A 23,824-nucleotide genomic window follows, 5' to 3' on the forward strand; every position below is an offset into this window, starting at 1 on the left:
CAGCTTGATTCATAACTGCCAAAACTTGGGAGTAACCAAGATGTCCTTAAGTAAGTGAATGGATAAATACGCTGTGGTACAACCGGAGAATGGAGTATTGTTCGGTGCTAAAAAGAAATAAGCAATCAGGCCATGAAAAGACATGGAGGAAACTTAAACGCATATTACTTAGTGAATGAAGTCACTCTGAAAAGGCTACATACTGTATGATTCCAACTATATGACATTCTGGAAAAGGCAAACCATGGAGACAGCAGAAAGATCAGTGGTTGCCAAGGAATGAGGAGGAAGAAGGGATGAATAGGCAGAGCACAGAGGATTTTTAGGGCAATGAAACTACTCTGTATGATACTATCATGGTGGATACATATCATTATACATCTGTCTAAACCCATAGAATGTACAACACCAAGCGTGAATCCTCATATAAACTCTGGATTTGAGGTGATAATGATGTGTCAAGGTAGGTTCATCAATTGTGACAAATGTACCACTCTGGTGGTGGGATGTTGATAATGGGGAAGGCTATGTACATGTGGGGACAGGGGATATATGGGAAATCTCTGTACCTTCCGCTTAATTTTGCTGTGAACCTAAAACTTCTCTAAAAAATAAAGTCTATTTTAAAAAAAGCAGTTCTCCACCAGTTGGCATACAAAGTCTTGTAGTTAGAGACAATTTTAGTTATCTACCATTGTATAACAAACCACCCCAAAACTCAGTGTGTTGCTTAGGCTGTTCTGCTGTTTTTGCCTGAGCTCGCTCATGTGGCTGAATTCAGCTGGAGAGTTGGCTTGGCTGGAAGACCCAAGACTGCCCAGTCACACGTTGGCAGTTGGCTGAGGCATCTTGGTTCTCCTCCACATGGCCTCTCGTCCTCCAGTAGGCTAGACTAGGCCTTACACAGTGATGTCAGGGCAGTGTTCCAAGAAAGTGAGCCTCAATGCATAAGTGCGTATCAAAACTCTGCTTGTACCATGTTTGCATGTGTCCCATTGGCCAAAGCAACTCACAAGGCCAAGCCCAGAGTCAATGTGGGAGGAATACACAAGGGTATGGATAATCGGATGCATGATGCATTGGGGCCCTTACATAGCCAACTGCCTAGCACAGTAGTGGGCAGTGAATTCATCCTCAAGGGGACCCTCTACTAACTGGCCCCAAGACACTGCAGTTAACCGCCTGGTAGGGAGACTGATAGACACATTCCTTTGTTTCTTGGTTCTTATTAGATTTTGTTGATCTTGTTGTTAGAGGCATTTTTAGGAGAAAACAGAAGCTTCTCGAAGCCAGCCTTTTCCTGGCTCTTGTGAGATTATTGAGGCTGTCAAGGCAGGCATCCCCATTGAGGAGGGAAGAGAGAAAATGGGCACCTTTGAGAGGCACAAGCGGAGAAAGGATTGGAGCCTCCAGGATTGGGAAGAAAGGTGAGGCCTCTGGGTCCTCAAGCACTGGAGATCTGTGACTGGTTTCCTCTTAGTACCCAGAAAGATTGTAGAGCCCCTGGGGATGGGGTGGGCATGACCAAATTGTGCGTGGAGAGAAGCTGGACTCTAGCGTGGACACCATGCATGCCACATATTACAAGGGCTCCATCCACATAGGCTATGATGTGCATGGTGCCCCTTGGAGGTGTTCAACATTGGGGTTCTGAATCCAGACCCCAGTATTTCAGCTGAGCAAAGAGTTCCCTGCCCACTGTAGTCCAACCATCGGAGAGGAAACTCCCAAATGTTTGCTTTGTGTGAGACCCCAGGACATTTGCAAGATCCAGCATAGGGGAGAGGGAGACTAGTAAATTTCTCCCCTCTAAAAAGGGTGGAGGCCATAAGTGAGATATAATTTGATTTAAAGGCAATAATGTTAATGATGGTTCTTGCACACTTACATGTTTGGACTAGGGCTGATTCTGCTGCAATCGTTTTTCACCCAGCACATGGGAAAAATATCAAAAATTTTTCTCTATGAGAGTCAGCACGAAGATCGGTAGCCCACACTTTCTTTCGCCTAGGGCCCCATCCACAGGACGTGGCTGTGGCCCGCAGTCCCCCGTCTGTGCCTTCTCCACATTTCACTGTCTCTGCTATCACCTGTTGTCTTCCTCCTTCTCCATCATCCTTGTGTTTGTGTTTATTTTGTCCCGCAGACCCCCCTGCTGAGTATATCACTGGCCAAACACTGGCCAAAAAAAGAAAGAAAGGAAAAGAAAACCACAGACAGGGTATAGAGAGGCCTGCACCCTGGGGTTTGGAACCAGGGTTGGCCTCTTGCAGCTCAGGGGGGATATGAGCGGGAGGAGCCCGTCAGAGCCTGCAACTCGGCTACACAGTGAGAGAAATCCTTGCAGGGCTGTCCATGCAGGGCTAGCTCATTTCTGGAGGGCATCTCAGTGGTAATTCTTTTCAAATGAGAAAACCATATTGAACAGGGCCATCAGAGTGTGTATGAGCGCACTTGTGTGTTGAGAAACTGGATTCACTATACCAATTTCCTAAAGAGAAGAGTCATAGTGAAGCCAGCCAGTAGAGACACAGGTCCCTGAGACGGGTCTGCCCACCTTATCTGGGGCCTATGTGCCATTCTACCCCCATTTGACTGATCACTTTAGTGTCTGGGTGTGTGTGTGTATGAGTGTTGTTAAAGTAATTAAACAAGGAGCACATTAGACTGAGGGGACTCTATTGCCTTGGTGGTCAATGCAAACAAACCAAATCCTAAGCCAGAGTCAGTGCATTGGAATACAAGAAAGTGAAGCTTCAGAACAACCAAGCACAAACAGCCAACTAGATTTTTCCCAATAAGGCAACCATGCAAGCTATAGCCAATCAAATAATTGCTTTGCTTTGCTTCAGTGTCTTCTGTATAAAAACCTTACCCCTAGCTCCTGTCCAAGGAATGCTCTTAACCATCTTAGGTTTGGCGCTGCCTGATTCAAATCGATGTATGCTCAAATAAACTCTTAAAAATTTTACCGTGCCTCAGTTTACCTTTTAACAGTGTGTATGTGTATGTGAGTGCGTGTATGTGTTTGTGTGTGTGTGAGTGAGAGAGAGAATATAGAGGATGAGGAGGGGGTGGAGGAGGGGGAGGGGAGGAGGAGGAGGAGGGGGAGAAGAGAAGAAGAAAGCTACAATCTTGAGCACCATTCACCCTTCTCAGCCCTGTGAAGGGTTACTTCTTCCCTGAAGGTGGTCCTGACCTCCACATACATAGACCCCCCAACTACCAGCTTAATAAGATCGACCCTCCCCACACTCTGCCCAGACTATCAGGGCACCCATGCCATTTTGATGGTAGTTATTTTCAGATCCATGTCTTTTCATTTCTCCGGTTCCGTGTGACTGACTTGGCCCTGGCGTAGAAACAGTGTGAATGAATCATTTGAAAGAGAGATGGAATGAATAAATGAGTTCCAGTAGAATAAAAAAGAATTAGAATTTGAAAAGATTTAGATGTTTTTGAAGAGAAAAGAATGGTACATTTGGTCATGGGCTCATTGATTCAGATATTCTCGCACTCATTGCCGGAGGGCTCAGCTTGATGAAGAGGGAGCATGGGGTGCAGAGGATGGTGACCGGAGGAGACAGACCCCTGAACTCAGGCTGTAGGAAGCCCTCCCACCCTCCAGAAGTAACTGCCGCAGACACAGAGGGGAGCCTTACCCCCTGGGCAATCTCTAGCCTACCTCTCTTTTATAAAGTGGTCCAATTCCCTCTTTTAAAGTTGGTGGAGTAAACTGATAATTAAGCAATTAAGCATCAAAAGGAGGCTCTTAACGGCCCTGGCACTTGTTCAGAAAACCAGTGAAGAAATTACAGTGGAGATAAAGGACAATTAATCCGGGTCCTAATTCCAAAGGATGTGCAGGTCCCAGGGGGCTGGGGCTCAGGGTGGCCCGTGTCTGGAGAGCTCTGGCTGTGGTGGTGTGCGTGAGTCCTGGCCAGGCCCTGGGCTTTCTGGGGCCTGGCACCTCTCCTGCCCTGGCCACTGCCTGGCTATGTAGGGACGGACTAACCAGACTGGGATCCCAACAGTTGTGGAATGCCTCTGGGCTACATCACTAGGTCTAGAAAGCATGGCACATCTTTCTGACGTGTCAGCTGTCCTCAAAGTATTGAGATTATGGATGCTTAAATACGTCAATTGGTAAATAATTTAAAACATCATTTTTTAACTGAAATAAACATTTCTTCACTAAAAACATTCTGTGCCAGGCAATTTTCTAAGCACTGGGGATACAGCAGGGCGTGAAACAAAATTCCTGGCCACACACAGCTTACATTCTAGTTGGAGGAGACAGATAACTAACAAATGAATAAGTAAAGCATCTGGGATGTCAGGCTGTGAAAACTACAATGCAGAGACAGAGCAGGAGCGGGAGGCAGGGGATGTTGTGGGGTGTAATTTAAATAGGATGGTAAGGAAGAAACTGAAATGAAAATAAAACAACCTTGTGAAGATTCCCACCCTACTTCCATTACTCAAGCCAAATCCCTTCATCTTCCATCCCATCTCCTAGACGGTCTCCAAACTGGTTTGTCCGTTTTTAGTTTTTCTCCTTCCAGTCTGTCCTTCACACTTCAGCCAGAATAGCTTTGACCCGTTCAGCTCTGACCAGATCACTCACCTGCTTAAAAATCCAAGCTTATTCCCATTCATCAGAGGTAAGCACTCAGATGTCTGCAGGCACCAGGCAGGGAATGAGAGAGGATGGGGTGGTAGGCGGGGCTGTGCCAATCTGAAGAACAGGAGGTGGGTCTAAGAGGACATTGTTCCTGAGCTCCTCAGTAGCCGGGGAGAAACATGGACCAAGTGTTGCCAGATTTTGAATTTTTAATGAGAACTGAAATCTTGATACTTATGCAAAATCTTCTCACTTTCCAATGTTGGGAGTCAGTTAAAATAATTCTAAACACTAATGCGCCAATAAAACATGTCTGTAGGCCAAATCTGGGCTCCTGGGGCCCCTAGTTTACAAGTTGTAGTGTAGAGGATAAAACCCAGGCTCCCTGCTAAAGCCTCCGGCATCTCACCATCTGTGCAAACTCACCATCCCAGCTCTATCCGCCTCTGCCCCCGCCTCACCAAACACGCACAACACCTGGGTTTCAGCTTTAGTCAAGTGACCATTGTTCCCCAGACCCATCACCCTCTTTCATACCCCTGGGCTCCTTTACCCTCTATACAGAATGGCAAACTCCTATTCACACCACAAGACCTCACTCAAAGTCACCTTCTTTGTGAATCCTTCCATTACCCTCCATTACCTTCCTCGGAACTTTCATAGCACTAGGTACATGTGTTTGCTGTTAGATCCAGCAGGTTATATGGTACTTTGTTGACATGTCTGCCCTCCTCACATATCTGGGACTCTCTTGAAGCAGGGACAGCTTTTTGCATTTCTGTTTTGCAAGCCCCTCACAGGGCATTCCAAGAAAAGGTGCTCAGCAGATGGGCGGGAGGGCAGCAAAGCATGCTGGTTAGGAGCTCAGGCTCTGGACGCAGACAGACCTCTGCTAAAATCTTAGCTCCACCATTTACGTGTCTACACATGACTTTGCTTATCTGTAAAATGGGTATAATGATTAAAAGAGCTAATACCTGTAAAACGCCTGGCACATAGTCAGCTCTCAATAAATGTTCAACAAGATCAAAAGGAAGAGAAACGAATTCTAGGTGTGGGTATAGAAGAGTGGCTTCCAAAGGTCTCCTCCCAAGCCTGCCCTTAATGAAGACAAATCTCCACACTGCACGGAACCCAGGGCCATGTGTTGATTCCACGGCGGAGCCCGAGTTCCCGGAAGACAAAGACCAGGCAGTGTTCCGGCCCCTCTCTTTGTATCAGACTTCACGGTCCTTGCCTCAGACCCCTCCCCACCTCCCCACCCAAGCACAATATTGCAGTAGCTTTAAACATTTTCCTTTTTAAATCTGGGATTCTTTGCTCTATTAATAGCACTAAAAACACAAACTTATGAGTCTTAGTTCTAAACGTTATACTAGTCTCTAATTTGATCTTCACAACAGTGCCCTGAAATAATTAGGGCTGGTTTTGTATATCCATTCTAAAGATGAGGAACCCGAGGCCCAGAGATTGTAAGTCACTTTCCTAAAGTCGTCCAGCAAGGTAAGTAGTGGAGCAGAAACTAGGATGCTGTTGACATCCCCAGGCTTTATGCCTATTTACCATACCGTACCGAGTCTCAAATGGCCTTTACTCACCCCAATATCATTCACTTGACAAACATTACTGGGCACCTCCTCTGTGCAGTGCAGGGAATTCAGCAGTGGGGGAGACCATGGTGGCCCTGTCCCACGGAGCTTACATTCCACATCAAAACCTGCTAGATGGAGTTCAGAAGCTGACTGTCGACATCACTGAACCCAAGTGTGAATTCATGGATTAATTTAACCACTGCTTCCTGAGCATGAAGTACACTGTGAGTGGAGGGATGGATACTTGTAGTTAGCTAGTTTGGGAATGTATTCATTTCCTAGGGCCACCATAACAAATCACCACAAACTTGGGGGCTTAAGTCAACAGAAATGTACTCACTCATAGCTCAGGAGGTCAGGAGTCCAAAATCAAGGTGTTGGCAGGTTTGTTCCTCCTGGAGGCTCTGAGAGAAAATCCTTTCCACGCCTTTCTCCCCTCTCTTCTCCTAGCCGGCAATCCTTGGCTTGTAGACACATCATTTTTATCTCTGCCACAATCTGCACATTGCTTTCTCCTCTGAGTCTTCTCCCCTCCTTCTCTTCTAAGGCCACCTGTCATTGGATTTAGGGTCCACCGTAACCCAGCACAATCTTTTCTCCAGATCTGCAGCTTCATTACATCTGCGAAGACTCTTTTTTCCAACAAGGTCACATTCGCAGGTTCCAGGTGGACATGTCTTTGGCTGTGGGGGCACCATCCAACCACTACAGGGAATTTCACAGAAGGCCTGATTAGCTGGGTTTGGGGGCGGGGGCACTTTTCTTGGTCCAGGCTGTTGAAATTATGTCTGGAAAGATTACAACCCAATATTCCTGGTACGATAGGTCATCGCTCCCCCTTGGAGGCTTTGCGTAGCAGCCTGTGGGGATGGGGTGAGAGCCCTGGCCCAGACTTGTGGACACAGAGCCCCTCAGAATCTAAAGCCAGGCCTCCTGACAATGAAAGCACCTTAGCAGTACCCAGTGACCAACGGGGGTGGATGTTATTTTTTCCAAGGTAATTATGCTCTCTGAAGGAAAGGAGAGAGTGGGCTGGACCAGCCTTTGATGGCAACTTCTGGAAATCATCCCACTGGGGGATACTTTTATGAGCAGACATGACCTTGCTCCCATGTAAGGTAAGTCACGTGGTCATTTGTGTGAGACTAACAGGCTTCAGGAAGCTCAGATGGGTCAAACTCACTGCATTCTAGATCCTGTGCCTTCATTTAGTAAGTTACAGAGTGGTTAAGAACCCACGTTTGGAGTCAGCATATCAGCCCCGTCACCTCTCAGATGGCCTTGGGCAGGTTACTTACCATCTCTGAGCCAGTTTCCTGATGTATAATGTTATAAGTATTAATAGCATCTATTTAAAAGGATTATGGTCATAATTAAATTAGAAAATCAATGTACAGTTCTTAGCGTGGTGCCTGGCTCAAAGATATATTCAATATATTCTAGCTACTTACTGTTTTCAATTCAGTTCCCATTTTATTATGAAGGACTTTTCCTTTTATGACCCTGATAGGGTTCTCTGCCCTGCCGTCCTAGAATGCATAGCACATCTGGGCAGAAACAAATCTGGGGATGTTGGCATTAGGTAAAGGTTCCGCTTACCTGGTTTTGCTCTGTCTGTTTATCCAGGCAAAGTATCTTTATATAACAATGTTGCTATGCGTTCTTAGTTTTTAAAATAATGACTGCATTTTTAAAACTATACCTGCTCATTATAAGTAATTCAAATGGTGCCAAAGTAGGAGGAAGGAAGTAAAATAAATCACCCGAATCTTAATACCTAAAAATAACCATTGTCAACATGAAGTGTGTATCATTCCAGACAGCTCTCTAGCATATTACCACACAGACAAACAGACAGAGATACTGTAATAAATAGAATTATAATATATTTGCTATTTAAATAAAAGTTATTAAATTAAATTTTCCTGAATTTAACAGAAGAAAAAGCAATTTAAAACTGAAGTATTTGCTGAAATGCAATTCTTCACCATAAATATTATTCTTCATAAGAGCCCTCTCAGGTTAAGAAAAAAGTATTGACAGAGGTAGAAGTCAACTTTTTAAAAATTTTATATTTTAATTTTGGATGGTATTGAGTGACTCCTGATGTGAAAGATGAAAAAACATTAGCTCTCATCATCCTACCCAATGTCCCTAACCCTGCAGATCTTTGTTAATTATGTCTTTACTTTTATTTCATCACCATTTATTAACTTATGCTTTGTTCTGGAACATTCACACCCAGGCTACTGAGTCTAGAACCCATAATTAAATGGACTCAGTGCTCACAAGTTTACTTACCAAAGCTCCTCATTCCCTAGTTCTTTATCGTTAACTGGCAAGATTTTTATTATTTGAAAAGCTGAGGAGTGCTATTATTTCTGATTTATTTCATCCTAAATGTGAAATAAACATTCCTAAAGAATGCTTACCCTGTTGCCTTTGTGCTGAGTGACATGAAGGAATGTTCTAGATTATAGTTCCTTCTCCTCAGACCTCTGTGAACTCTGCTCCATTTTCTTCCCGATGTTTAATGCTGTGTTGGGAAAGTCTGAAGCCACCATGGTTTTTCCTCTTGTATGTAACTTGGTTTTTTTCTGCCTATATTATTGAAGTTCAATAAGGTGCAAAGATATGTCCTGGGGTTGTTTGCTTTGTACCATCTCTTCCTGGAAGAGAATACGTACTATCATTCTGTAGATTCAGGTTCTCCTTCTGATTTCAGGAAATTTTTCCTCTAATATATTTGCAACTTTTTTTCCTTCTGTATTTGTTGAGTCCTCTACTGCAGGGACATCGATGATCTTAACATTGGCTTACTTTTGCCCTCACTAGTTACCTGCTACCAATCCACATGCTTTCACCCCAGGGTCTTATTTCTCTACTTTATCTATAATTATGTCGAGACTTTCTTCTATGTCAGTACATTACTTTTCAGCTCCATCTATTTTATTCTTTGATGCTTCTAAATCACTAATTCTGCATGAATATTATTTGGTCTCAGTTTGTCTTCTTAGCTCTGTAATCTTCCCATCCACCTCATTCCTTGAGAAAATCCGTTGTCTTTAAATTCCTGTGTTGTTGATGTCATGTTCTAATTAGGTTCTTTGCCAGGAAGCACTTTTGCAGTGTTTCCTCCTGTTCCTTGGGGCATTTTCTTCCACACAGGGCTCCTCATCTCTAGTTTCCACTTGATATTTCTTCCTTTCTCTTCCCCACCCCCATAGGAGGTTTGCACTGTGGCTGGACGTTTTCTTTCTTTTTTGTTCTTGCTTCCACTTGCTCTCAGAGTATGGCTGAATTTTCCCTTATTCTCTTCCCAGACCTGTTTGTTTGCCTTCCAAGCAACAGTCTGAGCACTGGAATTCTGTGTTCCAGCTACTTGTCTGTAGCTTGAGTCCAGGTGAGCTGGCAGGTGGAGGACAGGTGGGGTTGAGCACAGTCCTAGAACAATCAGACTCCGTTCTGCTCCCAGAGACTGTTGATGGCCCTGTGCCAGGGTCCACCCACTACATAGGATGTACCCTGGGGGGATACCCTCTGCCTTCCAATCGTTCCCCAGTTCAAAGGGGTGATGTGAGGCCTTGCCCCCATCAAATTTGTCCCCCCTTGTTGCTCCTCCTGTGCCACCCACCCCTCCCTAGCATCCCATGTGACTGTCCCACAGCCAGAGGAGGAAAAGAGCTCCCCACCTCTGTCCACGCATCTGATCGACTTGGAGACATTACTGAGAATACAGGGATTCATTTACCTCGCCAGGACCACATCTGGGGCGTGGGGTGGAGACAAGAGGTTAGGCGTCTTACTGCCCCAAAAGTTTTGTTTTCTTTTCTTGGCGAGGGGATTTAAAGATTATGGCATGACATATTTCTCCTTTCCTTCCTTCTTGTTGTTACTATCATTATGATTACTGATTATCTTTTAGGTTATTTTTACCGTTGTTTGTTGATTTCATTAGTATTGAGGGAGAGAGATTCTGTGGTATTTTTATCTTTTCATCTTTATCAAGAAGATCCTTTAGGGGCTGGCCCCGTGGCTTAGCAGTTGAGTGCGTACGCTCCGCTACTGGATCCCGGGCGCGAACCGACGCACTGCTTCTCCGGCCATGCTGAGGCCGCGTCCCACATGCAGCAACTAGAAGGATGTGCAACTATGACATACAACTATCTACTGGGGTTTTGGGGAAAATAAATAAATAAATAAAATTATATATAAAAAAAGAAGATCCTTTAACAGGGACTTTGTACAGAAGTTAAAAAAGGGGTGAGGCTGAACATGGCACTTGGAAATGGAGAAGAACAAAGCATACTCCACAGCTAGCTTCAAGGTCTGCATGTTTATGTGACCTTTCTACTGTAAAGAATGTATGGGATACAGTAATTCTTGCTTCTCCTCCACTGTGGTAATTCACTCCAGCTCCTTGCACATTCCGGGCCACACACTCCCTTGGGCACTGAAGTTTCCTTCCTGGGGGGCAGGAGGGAATGGTGGTTAGAAGCCGGGCCTCTGGCCTGGACTGCCCGGGGTTCTAATCCCAGCTCTACTCCCTACTGGCGAAAGCTTTGGCAAGTTATTAACTCCTCTGAGCTTCATCTTCCTCGAATTTTCTGGGCCTATTGTAGGGTTAGGTGAATGAATACATGCAAAGATTAGAACAACATCCGGCACACAGTGAGTGTGAGGGCCTCTTGTTTTCATGGCTTTGCACACTCTGACCTTAAGCGCTGATTGTCCGGTCGGTCAGAATGATCTCCCAGGGCCACACTGTCTTTGGTGCAGTGGTGTCAAACAGAGGGAGGGAGGGGGAGTCGCTTCTTTGTCTGGTGGCTCTGCTAGGCGGAGCCATCATGCCTCCTGCTATACCTTCAGCACACCCTCAGCAACGGAAATGCAGGTCAGGGGACCATTCTTTAACTGGGGACTCTTCAGGCTTCAAGCCTGGGTTTGTTTGTGACTCTGTCCTTTCTCTGCCTGGTTCATGTTCCTCTTTGGCTTTCTGTGATTCCTTTGTTCTGAACACTGATTCAAGATGATATGTTAATTAGCTTCACTGTAGTAATCATTTCACTGTGTATACATACATCAAATCATTATGCTGTACACCTTAAATAGATACAATTTTTATTTTTAATAAATGGCCTTAGAAACCCAGGGGGAAAAATATCCCATCTTAACATCTTGCTTCATCCCATGTAGGCTCTCCAAGGCTGCTGTGGGCCCGGAGTGTGTTTTATCTCCCATCTCCTTGAGCTCCACTCAGATGGTGCCAGCAAGGCCTCCCCTGCAGGCTCCCCCAGCCTGCTTCCTGGGGTAGTGCCACCAGGGCAGGGAACACCTCATCAGCTCAGCTCCACCCAACACGGGCTGTGCATTAGTCCTGCCACCTTGGACTTGACAATCTGCTCATTGCGTTGCGCCTCGGAGTCTGGGCTGCTTTCTGTTTTCCTAATTCTCCAGCTCCCAAGTCATACTAAGACCTCACCTGGATTGGCTGGGACCACGGCCCTCTATTTCACTGGCCTTTCTCCCTAGAGCCCAGCCTGATTTTGAGCAGTCTTTATCTCTTTACCCATTGCTTACCCTGCCCACTGGACTTGTGGCTGTGAAAGACCAGATTATTGTTCACCAAATATTTATTACCTTGCTCCTCCCAGTGAGGGTGATATATACTTCTCAGCCCCCAGATTTGAGGCTGGCCATGTGACTTCTTCGGCCAAAGGGACATTGGCAGGCATGACATAAGCAGAGGCATTGATGCGCTTGCGTGGTTTGACTTGGCTCTGGAGCTCCTGTGATAACCATGAGAAGCACACGCACTGAGTAGCCACCGCCCTTTCAGCCTGGGCCTGAGAACACAGAGCAGACCTGAACCCAAACTATAGCCTGGAACCAAGGCCAGCCAACAAGCAGCCTGACAGAGTCATCTGAGGCGCCACTGGTCTGCAGCATCCATATGCATGAGAACAAATGCTTGTTGTAAGACATTGAGCTTTGAGGTGGTTTGTTAGCAGCATTATTGTATCGACAGCTGACTGATACACTGGGCTAGGATGCTAACATTAAACTGTCCCACAGGCCATGCCTATGTTAAGAACAGCCTTAAGGATTACTTTTCCCAGCCCCAATCTCAATTCCATTGTTTGCCACCAACACATGTGGCTGGTGTCTCAACCTGCCGTGTGCCTAATCCCACTAATGTACATAATTCAGGCAATATACCCAGTGACCAAAAAAGATACCAGCAGCACAATCGCCAGAAGTAATCAAACATTCTGCAACACATGTACGAGCACAAGGATGTAAAAACAGAGTACATCTAAGTGAAAGCTCAGGCACAAACCCCCAGACAGAAGACACAGGAAAGAGGCTTTAGTTGAAAGGACTTGAAGGCTGCTTGTGTAACATTCTCATGCTTTTTGTAGGTATAGGTATAATTATTTCATTATGTTTTTCTGTGAAGTGTGAAAACTCTCTTTACCAATCCTCTTAAATTAGTAAAATATAATATTTGGCGAGACAGGAGAGAGAGTCATGTTAATTGAAAGTGGAGAGGTGTTTATAGGTTGATACGGTGCAGCCAACTGTGACTAAAATTAATGTTTGGGGGTTCCTGCACCTGCCTGACACCCTCAAGTTTATGCTACATTTGCAGTAGCTGCTCCTGGCACCCAGAGAGTCTTGCTTAGTATACAATTCCAGCATGCGTTGGAGAAGATTTCCTTGAATTGGGTCAAAGGAGATGTGATTTTAATCACATTCTATTTGTAAGTTTTTGCATGATGAGATGTTAAAGACAGTGGGAACATTTTTAAAAATTCATCTCACTCTGGATAGGTCGCTGGTAAAATCATCACTGAGTGTGCCCCTGGTCTTTATCTTAGAAACAGGGTTGGAGTTGTTCCATCACCTATACCAGACCGTAGTTGGGATTATAGTAACACGGAAACTGCAGGATATTAAGAGACAAAGACTGGTCAAAGGGTTTAATTCTACCTCTGTTCTTTATCAAATGCAGTATCAAGTTATTCTCTGCAGTTGTTCTCCTGCTTGAAAGTGGGTTTTTCAACTGCATGACCAGTCCTAGATTCCATTATTTCTTTGGTTGATGGGACAAATGTCAGTAGAGTAACCTAGGACCTCTAGCTGAGCCTCTCTGGCTGAGCATGACAAGTTGACCATACCAAAAGAGTGAGCGGAAGTATTTCGATCCCTTTCTTTACTTCCCTCAGGGTAGAAATTGTGGGACCATGCTGACATCCAATCACATCTTTATTTATTTATTTGGAACACCTAGGGTATGTTTGTAACTATTCTTTCATGGAACAGTCTGGAAATTCTGGTTTAAACAAAAAATGACACTTAGCAGAAAGTAGAGAGATGATTGAGTATTCTTCCCTTTGTTAGATATGCAGCCTATATTTAAGAAGGGAAAAGATGTTAGCATAACTTGCCTAGGAACAATAGGTAATAGTAATTATTGTTTTTTGCTGCGAGGAAGGTCAGCCCTGAGCTAACATCCATGCTAATCCTCCTCTTTTTTCTGAGGAAGACCGGCTCTGAGCTAACATCTATTGCCAATCCTCCTCATTTTTTTTCCCCAAAGCCCCAGTAGATAGTTGTATGTCATAGTTGCACATCTTTCTAGTTGCTGTATGTGGGACATGGCCTCAGCATGGCTGGAGAAGCAGTGCGATGGTGCGCGCCCAGGATCCGAACCCGGGCCGCCAGTAGCGGAGCACGTGCACTTAACCGCTACGTCACGGGGCCGGCCCCGAGATTCCACTTTCTTTTGTCTAGGCCAAACTTCTCTGTTTCCTTCAACTTTCGTGGTCTACAACTCTACTTCACTTTGGTTGTACCTTTCTGAAAGGCCCAGTTCTGTCAGTGCTTCATATTAGAATGTGCACCCAGAACCACCATACACATTTCAGGACTAGCCTGATGAGGAGGATTAGACAGTTGGCTGAGAGATTCTGACTGGGGACATGAGACAAGAGAGATGAATTTCAATAGGAAAAAAAATTAGGGGCCAACAGAGAAATTCTAGAAAGACCTTGAAATAAAAGCCAGTACAGGAGGGTTTCACCTGGTAGATGCTTTGGACAGCCATTGGTGGAGGAATCACGCTAGAATGCCCGGCTCTGGGAAGGTGATCAAAAGGAAGTGAAGGCTAGACTTTCCTAGAGTCCACCAATAGACTGCAGGGACCCCACTGTTTACAATTAATTTAAAAGCAAATTTCTTATTTATAGAGATAAAAGTGTAGAGATTCTTTTTTATCCATAAGCCAGTCCTAAAGCCTTGTTAAAACTTTTCCCTTAATCCCCAAACTAGTTTCTCTTGATTCAAGCTCTTTGGTGGTGGAAGCTATCCAGCTCTCCTTTGGAAAATCCACTTCGCGTGAGTGAATGAGTCAGGCTGGACTGCTCTTGGAGACCCAGGAAGGTATAGTCTCATAACACTGTAGTCTATATGGACATAACTTTTCCTCTGTCGATTTCTCTCTCCATCCTAGAGTGTGCAGATGAGCTGCTAGGGAAGTGAGGCTCCCTTCACTGCCCTGGGAGGCCCAGGTGCTGCCTTGCAGGTGGGGGTCAGGCTGGCCCTGCTCCACTTCTCGGTAGAGCAGCCACTTGTAAAGATCTGTTCCTCATTTTGGCCAACACTTCCCCAATTTCACCCTTGAGTTCTTTCAAAACACTTGGGTGGATGCCATCCAGGCCTGCTGTTTATCTCTATCTGGTTTGTGCATTTCTTCAGATTAGATCTAGTGCCTCAAATCCCTGTGTCCCAAGAGATGGTGAGGCAGGAAATGTCTCTAACACCTTCCTTGTTCCTCCCATATAAGTTCAAATGTCCTCGAGGTCATCAATGAGAGAAAGCTCACAACAACAAGATTAAGAATTCCCCTACCATCTGCTTCTTGTCTTTGTGTGTTCAGAGAACGCCCTGAGATCTTTTAAATGCCTCCCCACACTATCTTTTGAGCTACCTAATGCTGGATAGGATCTTGGCGGTTACCCTGATGTAAAAGAAGACGCCCTTTCCTTTCCAATACCTCATCTCTGGCTCCATGGATACATTGCTGGTGGTGGTGGTGGTGGTGGTAGTGGTGGTGGGAGGTTCCAAACTCTTTTTAAAATCATCTCCAAGCTCCAAGATTCTAGGCCCTATTCCTAATGTATTGCTCCTAAATCCTGCCTCCATTTGGACCTAGACACAGGATAAATGTGGAGCATTCAAAAGGATCTTAGACAAAGGAGTAACTGAAATCACTAACGGACATGGAGGGTGGGAATTTGAGGTTATAAACAGAGGGACAAATTAGGGGCATGATAAATTTCTTTACATTTAAGTTCTTTAAATTTCATCATTATCTCCTGGGATGAATATTACAGCAATTACCCTGGTCAAAGGGGGGTGAGAATGCTATCTAGACTTTAACATGCCACATGCCAAGCGCTTTTGTATGTGTCTGGCTGCGCGTGAGTGCTAAGCATTTGAAACAAGCCCTGCAGATCCCACACATGGTATAAGTGGGCTTACATAATCTATGCCCAACCTTCCTTTCCGTTTCATCCTCCCTCACTTCACCCTCTTACCCTTCATTCGCCCTGAGGTGCATCTACACTCAACTTCCCTGAACACACCACACACAGCCAGGGCTCCCTGTGCACACGTGCCACTTCCTCTACCCCAAGCCTTCCCTCTCCTCTACCCTGCTGGGCCCAGCTCTGTGAAGACTTAGCACGTGTCCTTTCCCCTGTGTCTTCTCAGTTCTTAGCAAGGTCATCTCGTATGGTACTTAGTGTGTTAGATTATAATGACATATTAAATATAATTGTTACTATACAAGGGAGTTATGGCCCTACAGGTTTTGATGTTGGACAAAGAGGAGTAATTTCCCTTCTGGGCTGACTGGCTCTGATCTTTTATTCCCTACCTTCCCCAGCCTCTGCCAGCTGTAGTCCCCAAGACCTTCTCCTGCAGTCTCAGCGCTGCCCAGTTCCTGAGCCAATCTGACCAGACAAGGGACCCCATTTGGAGACAGGCCACTAGATAGAATCTTGCTAGGAGCCCAGGGCCTCTGTATGCCCAGGATCACAGCCTCTGTCGACCTCTCTGCCATGTTTGCACAGCTGGGGTTGTGCCTCTCTTTCCCTCCTAGCTCTCCATCTTATCTGCTGCCCTGACGCCTGCCTGGACGGAGCCATCCCCCTTAAGACTTCAGCTCTGCCCCCAGGTCTATTCCAAAACCACTGTCTGGAGTTCTCTTGAGAATTCATTGACCACCCCAAACCATATCCCTTCTGCCTTCCCAAATTTGGGAATCTCCCCAGGCCTGGCCTCACTACCCCCACGCAAGCAGCTGTGGATAATCGTTATGTCTTAGCCAAACTCTGCTGCCTGGAAGCAGCCCTGCTGCCCCAGACTGGGTATTTGGGGAACCGGAGGGAGCCAGGCGAAGCTGGTGCAAGGACGAGTGTGGGAGTCAGGAAGATCTGGGTTCAAGACCCCTTGTATTGTCTACTAGCTGTGTGACCTCTCTGAGCCTCAATTTTCTCACATGGAGAATGGGAAGAACACCTGTGCAACCTCATAGGTTTGAGGTAATGATTAAGAATTAAAGGAGTAAAGCACTTAGTACAGTGTCCAGCATTGAGTAAGAGGTCAAAATAGGGAGATAATGGTGATGTCACGTGAGCCTGAATCCTTTGACCATTGCTCCCACTGGGCTCAGCCTCTTAGTCATGTTGGTTTGCCCATTTCTCTTCTGTCTTTTCTGATGCTCATCTCCTCCTCCTTGGATTGTTATTCCTGACTCAGAACATGGCTTGTGACCCTGCTGGCCGCAGGTGCATCTGAGCCTGTGATCCCTCAGGCAGACCCTGCCCCTGGGACAAGGCCCGCAGGTCAACCACTGGCTCAAGGCCAGCGGCATTTTGCACGTGGCACTGCTATTACCCAGCCACAGCACCGACACGTTCGTATCTCCCTGTATATCCAATGCTGCTTCTCAGGCGTTGCAATGGGGACAATTCAAGGTCAGAACAAACATATAAAATCAATTTTACCTTAGGAACTAGCTCCTTTACAGAGCAGCTGTCTGATAGTCATCTCCTTTGCCCCGGCTCAGCTGCAGGTGGTACTTCGGGGAATGCTGCTCCCAGGATCTTTTCAGAGGAACACAACACAAAACAAAACAAACCACAGGAGAGTATGTGTGTGTACGTGTGTGTGCAGGGGACATTTCTTCCTTCTGCATTTTTCCTTTGCTTCTCTCTTCTCTCCTTGCTGATTTTCTAACGGAGTCTGTCTGTCTCTCCGTATTTCCTCTTTCTTACTTCTGTTTTCCTTGCCCTCCCCCTTGTGTTTCTCTCTCCTCTCTCTCCTCTCCCCAGCCCTCTCTCTCTTCTCCTCTTTCCTCACCTCTCTCCTCTTCATCTTTCCTTCTTTCTCTCCTACCCTGTTCTCCATCTCTCTCTCTTCTCCTCTTGTCCTTCACTCCTCCTCAGTGTCTCCTGTCTCTGTCATTGTCTGTCTCCATAGGATGGGAGTGTTTTCTCATTCTAGACAATTCTAATCAGGCCTCTCCTCCCACAAAATACAGGAGCCTCTGGATTTCCTCTGACCACGACAGGGGGTTACCTGAGCTGCTTTATTCAGTGAGCAACTCAGCCTGAGGACCCTCTGGTTGTGTGTGAGGTGACCCCATGGATTGAGGAGGCAGCCTTGGCCTTGGAGAGAGGGACGGGCAAGACCACAAGGGCATTGGTTGTGTCTGGGGGCTAGGACACAGTGGACCTGAGTGTGATTCCTGCTTCCTTCCGGTACCACATTATGAAAGTCACAACCTGCATGAGCATCTTTCTCCCCACCTGTGAAATGGAGCTGGTAGTACTCCCTGCCTCAGGATATTTTAAAGATGAAAATTCCACTCATCACAAGAAAAAAATTCTGTAATTATGGTGACGGATGTTAACTAGACTTATTGTGGTGATCTTTTCGCAATGTATACAAATATCAAATTATTACGTTGTACATCTGAAACTAATATCATAAATCAATTATACCTCAATAAAAAAAGAAGAAAATTTTATGAAATAACGCATGAAAGTTTCCCAAAACGGTGTCTGACAACTAGAAGATGGTCAATAAATACTAGTTGGATGAATGAATTAATAAATTAATGATGGACTTCACGTGGCACCTGGCACATGGTAAGTGCCCCGTGAATCATTAAGGAAGATCAGTATGACGCACTCTGTGGCCAGACTCAGCCAGGCTGGGCAAAGATGGAAATGGGTTTGGAGCCAGGGGGCAGACGCCCGCCTGCTTCGTGGTCATGTCTGAGGTGGGGGGCAGGCAACTCACGTTTCCACTGCTTGGTCTTGATCCCGCACTGGCTTCACCACAGCCTGTGCCCATCACGAGAGAAACTGACACGGGAAACCAGGAACCGGCACGTTTTCTGAGACGTGTCTTTCCTCTTATGGTACCCTGAATTGAAATAAACCTTTGCTCCAACCAAGATGTATGCTGTATAGGCTTCGAGATCTGTTGAATCTTTTAAATGAGTCGATTCACCTCTGAACACGTTAATGTGCTCATCCGCAAAACGGGATTATTTGTTCCTACTGGCCTCCCAGGAAATCCTGTTCAAACGGCGATGCATGATGGTGCAACGTTTGCCCGTGACACATGGCCCCTGATGCTGCTTTTTTTATTTTTAATTTTAGATTTTCTGTTTTATTGGTTGGAGCTATCTATATGTGTAGGTGAGGAGGGCGACTAACATAGTTAAAGCCTCAACAGAGGATGTTTTCTTAAAGACATTCACTGCCAAGGATTTCCATCAAAATTAAACATGGTTTGAAAGTTTAAAAAATATATACATATTTTAAACTATATGTATATAATATGCGTATATATACACACACACACATACATATGTATATATGCATATATATTATATATATTATTTTGGTCTGTTTACATAATATTTAGGAATTTTATTCTATTTGGGAGGTAAAAATCTCTTCTAAGAGAGAAGCCAAAGGCCACTTCCCTATCGAAAGTGAAGGGAAGCCATCTGAACAAGCCAGTTGGCACTTTCTAAGGATGCCGGCCCATCCTGACAACAGCTCTCCAGGACAGAAAGAGGCACAGAGAGAGAAATCAATTTCACATCCAGGCCTGACACCTAACAGGCTGTGTCCCGGCTGTGTCTTTCTCTGAACTGGCGCCAACTGGAAGCTTCTTAGGAGTAAAACCCAGCTCCAGCCCTGCCCCTTTTCTTGAACTGATAAAAGAAATCATAGGGGACTTCAGCTCCCTGGTGTGAGCACTTACCACTGCATTATTTGGGAATTGGCCTGGGTCCTTTGGTATTAAGAGGCTGAAAGCTGACCACTCGCACGTGGATCTGGATGAAAGGCCAGGGCGATTCCTCCGTCTCTTGCTAGTGACACTTATCTCTTCACATCTTCTTCGCGGGTTCCCAACCCCAGATGCTTCTGAAAAATATTCATGCCCAATCCCACCACTTGACTCGTAGTCTCTGGGGGTGAGTCCTAGGTATCGGCATTTTAAGAATCTCCCCAGACGATGGTAAGGTAACCCAGGCTGAGAACCACTGTTTCAAAATGAGCCTTAATTCTCGCCCTCGCTCTAGCCCATGCTGAACCCCAGTCCTGACCGAGCCCTAACACCGCCCACAGCCCCATGGCAGTGCCCTCTGGCTCTCTCTCTCTTTCCTTCTTCTCCATCACCTTCTCCTGCCCTCATGCCGCTCTATAACGACCCACTGCTCCCTCCCCCCCACTCGCAGGGTGGTCAGCTTGCACTAAATCAATGATCCTCAGCTTTGTTTTTCCTGCAACGCATATGATGACGGGACTTTCTGCCGTCAGCACACTCCCATGGTGAGGCTCGGATTTTGACAATATCCTCCTCCAATTCTGTAGTTAAGAGAAAGCAAAGCTTTGTAACAGTATTAAATCACTGGCTTCTGGACATCGGCTCAGACCTGGAAGCCCTGGTCCATGCACAGTTCCTGGTGCTCTGCTCTGTGGCCAAGCCTTGCTCCCCCGTGAGAATATTCCTTGCAATGCTGGTGAGAGTGCGCCTCTCCTAAGGTTAACTTCAATCTGCTCAAGCTTATCTATTTTTGAAAAAAAAGAGGGGAGTATATAATTGACAAACATGGGTGCTTTGTTACTTGAAGCAACTTACTAGCAGTAACAACACCAGCTGTTATGTCCTAGGCACTCTGCGTGTGGCAGGTACTGTGAGGAATGCCTTAGTCATCACGTGGGCTCATTTCATCCCCACAGACCAGGAAGGGGTCCTCTTGCCCTACCCATGTTTGCAGAGGAGGAAGCTAGGGTTCAGAGAGGTCAGAGTTTCCCAGGTGGACCAGGGCAGGGCTGGGATGCAGACGTTCATTTTCCGACTCTAAATCCCAAACTTGTAACCACCGCACTGTGCACACTCTCACACCACACCTCAGAATGGATGACACCAGTGTGTTGTGAGAACACAGCTGTATTAGTCAGGGTTATCCAGAGAAATAGAACCAATAGGAGATATATACATATATATCTTTATATTTATAGATATAGATCTATATCTATCTATTAATCTATCTGTCTTTCTCTCTAGAAGGAGATTTATTATAAGATATTGGCTGACACAATTATGGAGGCTGGGAAATCCCATGATCTGTCATCTGCAAGCTGAAGACCCAGGAATGCTGGTGGTGCAGTTCAGAGGCCTGAGAGGCAGAGAGCTGATGGTGTAGATTCCGATCTGAGTCTGCAGGCCTGGGACCTGGAGCGCTGTGGGCTGGGGAAGACTGATGTCCAGCTCAAACAGTTGGGCAGAGAGAAAATGCAACCTTCCTCCACCTTTTTGTTCTATTCAGACCCTCAATGGATGGGACAATGCCCACCTACATAGGTGAGGACCCTATGTAGGGTATCTTTACTTTCTGCTTTGCTCAACCCACCAATTCAGATGTTAATCTCTTCCAGAAACACTCTCACAGCCATACCCAGAAATAATGTTTAACCAGCTGTCTGGGCATCCCGTGGTCCAGTCAAGTAGACACACGAAACTAACCATCACCACAGCTCACAGCAGAGCCTCTCAAACTTCAGAGTGCACGGGAGTCACCTGTCGAAATGTAAATTCTGAGTCAGGAAGTCTGGGTAAAGCCTGAAAGTCTGCATTTCTAACAAGCTCCTGGGTGATACGGATGCTGCTGGTCTGCAAACCACACTTTGGGTAGCCAGATGACAAGGAGAGGAGGAAGCAGATGATGAGTCTAGGTCTCTGGGATGGTCCAGGCCAAGGGAAGAGTCCATCATAGAATGCTGAGCTCACCTCTGCCGTCGTACTTACAGAACGGCAGTGAAGTTGTCTGCTTGTTTCATGCAAGGCCATGAACGACCCCGCTGCTCCCAAGAATCTTCGAGATGACAGCCATGGTCTAACAGTGCTCTCCTCTTCCTCACCCTGCCCACCCCTCAAGCCCCTCCCTGCCCAGCCCAGGACTCTTCCCTGGGCCCCGTCTTGAGCTGGCCCTCTGAGTGCTCACAGGGATGGGTGTTGGGTCTCTAACTCTGAATGCAGAGATCCCCAGACCTTTGCTCTCACCCAGACTCTCTCTCCGGTTCCCACACCACGTTAATGAGATTCCCAACCAGACACCAGGTCCTGCCGCTGCCCTCAGATGCAAGGAGTATGTGGGCCTCTTTCTCTCTCCTGTCTGCCCTGCAGCCTTGACGCTGCACCGAGACGGAGAAAGTAGGGGCCACAGGCTCACTGCTGTGCAGACAGCCAAGAAGGTCAGTGGTGTCTGTGGGAAGGGAGACAGTGCTTCCAGGGACATGAATTTTTCAGTTTGTGTGTTCAGATGTGTGGCAGCTTAAGGTTGACAGGCTGGATTGCAGGCTCCTGTCAGCCTCAGAGCTACAGGATTTAGACTGTAATTTAGTTCCAAGTGAGGCTTACCTGGCTGAGGCTGCTGAGCATAGAGTTGGCGGGCTGGCAGGAAGGCGGCCGACACTAATGTGGCCCCCAGCCCCGGGTGTGTTGCAAACAGGATCCCATTTCATTAATCTCTGCCACTTTTTGAGGGGCAGATTGCGCTATCCCCAATGCAGAGATGAGAAAACTGAGGTTCAGGTAGGTCACGGTCAATGTCATACAACTATTCTCACTCACTCAACAAATATTGATGAGAAACCACTTCATGCCGGGAAGTGTTCAGGGCCTTAGGAACACAGTGGCCACCAAGACAGACACCATCTCAGCCTTGTGGTGCCACATAGTCTAGTCGGGGAGACTGAAAATGCAATGAGACAACTTATTAAAGTAGTTCAAGTTGAGAAGCCCTTCCCATGGGGCTGAGAAGGAGGATACTAGGTGGAGATTTACTTTAGACAGAATGTCCCAGATGGCCTCTCTGAGAGGTGATTGAGCAGACGAGTAAAGATTGAGAGGCAGCAAGTCACAAAAAGAATGGGGATCGGGGGAGGACGTTCCTGGCAGGGTGAACAGCACGGACCCAGGCTGTCAGGGAGCAAAGACCTCAGGAAGCCCAAGGGGCTGGAAGAAGGTCCATGTAGCTGTTCAATGGGGTCAAAGGAGAGACATGAGGGATGAGGCTGGAAGAAGGCAGAGGCCAGACCACAGATCCTTGTAGACCATAGTGAATTTGGGTTTTATGTGGCATAAAACACATTAAAGTACAGGATTTCACTCTGAGCCTTCATGATTTCAAAGCCTTGATTTTTCCCATTCCAGCAGTGGTTTTCAAAGATATATATTCAAAGCAGTAGAAGCATTTTATCAAATGAAATCTTATGAAGATCTTCCTCAAAATGCAAAACAGACAGGAGGTGTGTCAATGTGGTTTAAGCAGGGTTTGGGGTCCCCTGGATCTACCAACTTTGCCTCCTTCTCACCCCTGCAATGAGCCCTGAGACATCATAGCCTACAGGAGGTAGGCAGATTCATTCATTCACTCACTCGTACTAATTTATTCATTTGAAAAATGTTTATTAAGCACATAGCATGTGCCAGGCCCTGCGTTAGGTATAAGGGATAGAGTAATGGATGAGAGAGACAATTCCTTGGCTCCATGGGTTATAATTTCTGGTGGAGGACTCCTACATTGAACAAGGAATCACAGGTGAGGCACAGAAAGAACAGAATGTTTGGAAAGTTATAATCAATGAGTGAGACTCTAATAGATTCTTGTCACCTCCTCAGAATTCATTTCATCTCCTTCTTCCCAACAGTACCCAGAATTTCGGAGCCTTATGATTTTGGGGGTGTTGATCCTCTCCCTTAGCTCCAGAAGTGAGCTCTTTCTGGCTTTAACCATAGTGATTGGAGTAGAGAGGAACACATGATGCAAGTCTGGTCAATAAGGGCCAACCAGATTCATTTTGGGGATATTTGTTTGAAATACTGAGAAAGTGGAAATTGTCTATTTTTATGGATTTGAACCTGGAAATATTTAGCAGTGGGAGCTGCTGGAAGTCCTCTTACAACCCAAAGAGAAAGCCTGCTATAAATGAAACAAATAAATATGAAG

The sequence above is a fragment of the Diceros bicornis genome, chromosome 26 (genome assembly GCF_020826845.1).
Source record: "Diceros bicornis minor isolate mBicDic1 chromosome 26, mDicBic1.mat.cur, whole genome shotgun sequence".
NCBI classification, from domain to species: domain Eukaryota; kingdom Metazoa; phylum Chordata; class Mammalia; order Perissodactyla; family Rhinocerotidae; genus Diceros; species Diceros bicornis.